At 41.2% G+C, this 6,701-nt stretch overlaps 1 long non-coding RNA gene across 1 annotated transcript; it reads right to left on the reverse strand.

The window, feature by feature from the left end:
• Positions 1–1,390: 1,390 nt before the first annotated feature.
• LOC133509173 (uncharacterized) lies at positions 1,391–6,082 on the reverse strand. The gene is made up of 3 exons (XR_009797246.1): positions 5,906–6,082; positions 5,717–5,784; positions 1,391–5,609 (listed from the first exon to the last, which is right to left on the reverse strand). It is a non-coding gene; the product is annotated as an uncharacterized LOC133509173 (long non-coding RNA).
• Between the last annotated feature and the right edge of the window lie 619 nt (positions 6,083–6,701).

A 6,701-nucleotide genomic window follows, 5' to 3' on the forward strand; every position in this document is an offset into this window, starting at 1 on the left:
AACCTTTTCAAAAAGTGGATATATCTCAGAAATATTTATATCTTATCATAGAAAAGGTTACGTCCATCATTTCTTTCAAAAATTCAATTTTTCATAAATTATAGCTTCAGGGCCCACAATCCGAAAAATTTCAAGTAGTTAGTTGTATACAAATAAGTGGTAAAAGATGGATGGATAGATGAATGGATAGAAATATTTATATATTTTTTCAACATTTATCTGGAAAATTTCACAAGATGAGACTTGATTCCAAATTATAAATTGAAATTCCCTTAAAATTTTGTGCAAAATGCACTCGCCCCAAAAATAAATAAAAAATAAAGAATCAAGGGTGATTTCACACATCATTAGCAGGGGCATGAAACATGATAAAATGAGCTGATTTCAGTGTGTAAAGTGGATTGTACTGTAATTGTAAGAGTAGTGTATAGTATTTTCACCAACTGATGTGTTATTTAGATACCTTGGTATTCTTAAAATTGAGAGAAAAATGCACAATGTCTCCTTTTCATCACACATGGTTATAGGTTTGACAGCCCACACGACACAGCGTGTGGCCACGTGTGTATTCTCAGCCACCATCTATGGTCTTTTCCAGCAGCTGTTTGCACGAGCACAGGGGAGGAAGCATGTCAAGTAGGATGCCTTCTGCTGTCACAAGCTCCACAAGGTGTTTATTAAAAAATGTTAATGGCATCAACACACACACACACACACACACACACACACACACACACACACACACACACACACACACACACACACACACACACACACACACACACACACACACACACACACACACACACACACACACACACACACACACACACACACACACATCCACGCTCGGCCCCTGTGATGAGCGCTTGGCAGCAGCCAACTGTTTCCACTCGCCGGGGAGAGTTCAAGTGTGCTCTGGGTCTTCACACCCAGCAGGATCTGCTAGTGGGGAGATTTGGGCGTTTTTTGTCTTTTTTTTTTCTAGAAAAAGTAGGAGCTGTATTGTAGAGACTGGCTGCAGTTGAGGGTGCCCTGCTTAATATTCAGCATAGACCAGCAAGGTGAAAACCAACAAAAATATGCAGTATATGGTGTTTATTTTGTTTTAGTTCTGGTTTTGCTGATGGAAATCAGCTGGCCTGGAACCAGCCTGGTACCAGCATGATGGTCTTGCTGATGGGTGCCACCAGCAACCAGCATGGAACTATCTACCAGTGGAGCAAAGCAGAATGCTGGTCGCCGGTGATGCCTGTAAAACCAGATCTGACAGATATTGTTGCATCTCAACAATGTTAAATTAATTCTATTCAGACAACACATTTAACAATACTCAAGATACATATCTGACAGTGATTAGATCAAATAAATCATCAAATAAAACAAGTACAATAATAATAAAAACATTGAATAGCAATTAACCACAATAACAACAATAACACAACATTAGTGGTTTTACACATCTCTCGATGTCATTGAGAGGTTTAAAACCTTTAACTTCAAGTAAATTTTTTGTTCATGCATTATCCACATTTTGTCACCAGAATGTCCTCCCTCTCCACCCTGTTGTCACTCTTTGAAGCAAACTGACAAAGACAATATCACAATGAATGCCAGGGATATCCATAATATCATCAAAAGGTTCAGAAAATCTGGAGAAATTACTGCATGTAAGTGGCAAGCCCAAAAATCAGCATTGAATGCCTATGACCTTGAATCCCTCAGGTGGCAATGCATCAAATACTGACATAATTATTTAAAGAATATCATCACATGGGCTCAGGAACACTTCAGAAAACCATACATCCATTTTCTTAGCCGCTTATCCTCACAAGGGTCGCGGGAAGTGCTGCAGCCTATCCCAGCTGTGAACAGGCAGGAGGCTGGGTACACCCTGAGCTGCTTGCCAGCCAATTGACCCCTTTGTAGAAATTGCGGGGAGCGCGTGACGTTACACAAAGAAAACGAGAGAAACAACTCGTAAATCAAGCCTCGCCTTCTTTTCCTTCATACGGCAGTTCACAAACGGCTATACAGATACACATACAGATTCTGCACGCAAGTGTGGTATGTAACACGAAAATAGTAAACGGTCAATGACGAATTCGTCTTTGGGTTATAATATATTATATTATGTGGCTTCTCGGTCTTCCTCTGACTCCGGAAAGATCTCGCGCTAATATCAATGGTTTCTCCGTCGATATGCATGTAAATACCATTGAAATACCCCTCGCTGAAATACTTGAAGCCCTGCTGTCTGCTTTTCAAAGATATTTCACTATTCGCTAAGAATGCGAGTGAGAAATCAGCTGGTAAATCGGACAATTTCGCTCTAGTCTTTTCTCCCTGCGCCACCATTTTTGCTAATTATTTTATAATTATAATCATTTTTACTATACTAGTTTTACCTGGGGGAAGGTAGCTCTTTGTTCCTTTGTGTTAGCCAAAATGCCGGCTCACTGTATTGCTAGATATAGGGTTAGGGTTGAACTGTATCTTGTTTTCTACTCTTCATATTTTTTCCAAAAGACCCGGTTCATCGTGACAAATGGATTGCACAGGTGCAAAGGATTAGAGCTTTGTGGGTTCCAAATGAAAGGTAGGTGTGTATAGAGCTAATAATAAAAAACAAACAAAACAGTAGTTTGGTGGTGGGGCGTAATCCTCTCAGAATGTAACAAAAGTCAGGGGTGCTAAATGTGTCGATGTGCCCGTCGCGGCCTCGTCCACTGCAAACGGCTTTGGCGGTGCTGTGGACAGCTTCGGTAGTGCTGCGTCCGCCAAGCACGGGTTTGGCTGGGGTGGCTCATCGCGGTGCCACCGGGGCTGCTCATACATACTGTCGGGGAGTCTGTTGTTAATTAGAAGTGATCCGCATATCATTTAAATATGCATCGAAATGATAGGGTTGCCCTGGTCACTTCACTTGCTTGTGAGATGTTCTCTTCTTTGAAAAGAGCTTCTGTGTCCCATAGCAGGTGCCAAAACGTGTTTTCAATATCGAATGTCCCGGTTGTAACACCTGCTAATGACGTTGCAGGCAATATGGCTACCACTTGGATGTCGAATGAGACTTCCGCAACTTTGTGGATGGATGACACGCTCTCCACTCATATTTATTTTTTCGTATAGATATTTAAGTGAATAATGTTATATCTAATTTTTCATTACAATATCTATTTTACAATGTATATAGGGATGTCTTCAAGCACAATTTAGAGTCTCCAACTTATGCATGGTTTGGGGATGTGGGAGGAAACCCGCACCCCAAAGAAAACCCACGCAGGCACAGGGAGAACATGCCAATTCCACACAGACAGAACCCGGATTCAGAACTGTGCAGTCAAATGCTCTAACCAGATCCTTCACCATTCCACCTTCAGAAAACTAATGTCAGTAAATATAGTTCGGCACTACATCTGTAAGTGTTACTGAAAACTCTACTATACAAAGCAAAATCCATTTATCAAAACCAGACAGAAATGTCGCCACTTCTCTGGGCCTGAGTCCATCTAAGACAAAGAGTTCTGTGGTCCGACGAGTCCACATTTTACATTTTTTAGAAATTGTGGACATTGGCCAAGTGGGAAAATAACCATCCCGACTTATGGATGCCAAGTTCAAAGGCCAGCATCTGTGATGGTATGGGCCTGTGTTAGTGGCAATGGCATGGGCAAGCCAGCATCTGTGAAGGCATCTTTAAGGCTGCAATGTACATTCAGGTTTTGGAGAAATATATGCTGCCATCCAAGCAATGTCTTTTTCATGGACACCCCTGCTTATTTAAGCAAGACAATGGCAAACCACATTCTGCACGTGTTACAACAGTGTGCCTTTGTAATAAAAGAGTGTGGGTACTAGACTGGCCTACTTGCAGTCCAGGCCTGTCTAGCACTGAAAATGTATGCCGCATTATGAAATGTAAAATATGACAACGGACACCACAGACTGTTAAACAGCTGAAGCTGTACATCAAGCAAGAATGGGAAAGAATTCCTCCTACAAAGCTTCAACAATTAGGGTCCTCAGTTCCAAAACTTTAAATGAATGATGTTAAAAGCAAAGGTGATGGAACTCAGTGGTAAACCTGACCCACTCCCAGCTTTTTTGGAACCTGTTGCAGGCATAAAATTACAAGTTAATGATTATTTGCTTTCAAAAAATGTGGTGGTGTTCATATTTAAGAAAAAGGCTGATGTGCAGTGCTGTGGGAACTTTTGAAGAATAAAGTTGATAAGCCACATAGTGAAGTTGTAGAGAAGTGTAGTGGACACGAGACCCAGGACAGAAGTGAGAATTTGCCTCGGAAGAGTACCTCAGATGCATCATCTGCCTTGAGGGTGTTGATGGCGAAGTACAAATAAATCACATCATCTTAGATCTAGAGAAAGCCTATAACAAAGTACACAGCAGAGGAACTGTGGCACTACATGTGGAAGTGTGAGGTGAAGTATGTTCAAATAGTGCGTACATATGTATGAGGGCAGCAAAATTGCGGTGAGGTTTGCTTTAGGTGTGATAGGGGAGTTAAATGTGGAGGTGGGATTGCATCAGGGATCATCCTTGACCCCCTTCCTGTTTGCAATATTATGGAGGTTGAACTGGAATCCTGATGGAGCATAATGTTTTAAGATGACAATGTGATATGCCCTGAAAGCAAGGAGCAGGTGTAGAATCGTAAGAAAAGTAGAGGCATGCACTGAAAATGAGAGGAATGAAGATTAGCTGATGTAAAATATGATACGCTGTAGGTGCGTGAATGAGAGTGGTGGAGGTGGAAAAGTGAGACTGCAGTGTTAAGAGGTTGTGAGAGTGGAAGACTTTAAATACTTTTGGTCAACAATCCAGAGCAATGGTAAGTGTGGTATGGAAGGCAAGAACAGGAACAAAGTAGGTTGGAACGGGCAGAGGAAGATGTCAGGTGTCTTGTGTGACAGAAGAGCCTCTGCTCAGATAAAGGACATATGGACTAGAGACAGGAGCACTGAAGAGACAACTTGTAGGAAGCAGAGCTGTAAGTGGCAGAAGTGAGGATGTTGAGGAATAGAAAGAAATCTTACCATTATTTTATTATCGTCATCATAAATTATGTTGCTGTTGTTGTGTTGTGTTATTTCACTATTTACTGTGAAATCTCCTTGGTGATCTCAAGTAAATGCAGTTTTATCATCTACTGTAATTTCCGACACCATTAAAATAATAATAATTCACCCTTTTCACCCGCTGCTAATTATAATATTTGCTATCGTAGTGTTCCTCATCAAGCACATAGACAGCCTCTCGCATTATTTTTGCCTACCCCCTCACAGCTTTATGAGACATGCTTGGACTAACAGGAGGCCGGGAGAGCTCCTCCTCGCTGAATTACAGAAATCATCACCCATTAAGCATTTTAATGGAGAGACGAAATTCAAGGACACCCTCAATGTTATGATTATCACTTCAAAGACAAGCTGTTGACACTCTGAAAAATGGTAACCGTGTCATGAATGAATCATGAGTGCTGCTTTTTGGTCAGAAAGCTCTTCCTCCTCCCGGCTGTGCAGTGGGCCGCGTTCGTTGTCCTCTGCAGTGACAGGTGGGCCCATGGATGGAAGAAACTTGTTATCCTGGCAGGGATGACGAGAGAGGGACTTTTGTTGGTTGCCCTTGTGCCTTGATCGCGTGTTGTCGCGCCGGGATGAATGTCATGTTAATCGGCTTCAATGCCACATACCCAAAGGCGAGTGTCATTGAATCACCTCGTAGTATTTCTGAAGTCCATCTTGGTTCCACATGATCTAACTTTCATCATCACGGAGTGCACATATTGGAGATTCAAACCCACAATCAAAGGAAATCAAAACGATACTGAGCTCGATTGTCAATAATGACTTCTTGTCTCACAAGTCATAATTCCACTGACCATGTTTGGAGGAAGACGGATGAAGAGTTCCATCCCAAGAACACCATTCCTACTGTGAAGCATGGGGGTGGTAGCATCATGCTTTTGGGGTTGGGGGTGGAGCATCTGCACATGGGACAGGACGACTGCATTGGAAACCGGAGTGCCTGGAGGAGGGATAGATATATCTATATATATATATATATATATATATAGATATATATATCGAGAGAAAGAGAGAGGGAGAGACAAAGAGAGCGAGACAGAGAGATATGTAGTTTAAAATCTTGATTTAGTTTAAATTAACATTTTTATGAGAAAAAAATGTCCTATATCTTTTCCAGTGCTGATGTTTTTTGTCTCTAATTCTTACCTGATTCACTAACATATTAAGTCTTAAATGTGCTTTGTTTTGGTAAGTGACATAAGGACGGAAACAGGTGGTACTTAACATGTCATATTTTAACATGAAATCCCCTCAGTCGAGCATCACTATTTAAGAAGGATTAAGCTTTTGTTTTGAATTTGTCTTAAACAAGAGCATAGTATATCCGAATTTTTAAAACAGAGTCACTGTCAAGAGATTGATTTGCAAAACCAAAAAATAAGCAGTACACCTTTATGTCAGGATCATTACGCAACCGAGAGTTCTGACTTTCTCATAATGTCATACAGTACAGTATATGCTTTTACTGTCATGTTTAATGTGTTCATGATTGTAATCAAAAGTTTAAGTTGTAGTTAGTAAAAGTGCAGCTGTGGAGTAGGGGAGAAGGGAATACGCTGTAGTAGAGGGCCTAGGCCCCAGTAGAGCTTT

Source organism: Syngnathoides biaculeatus, chromosome 11, assembly GCF_019802595.1.
Source record: "Syngnathoides biaculeatus isolate LvHL_M chromosome 11, ASM1980259v1, whole genome shotgun sequence".
Taxonomy (NCBI): Eukaryota; Metazoa; Chordata; class Actinopteri; order Syngnathiformes; family Syngnathidae; genus Syngnathoides; species Syngnathoides biaculeatus.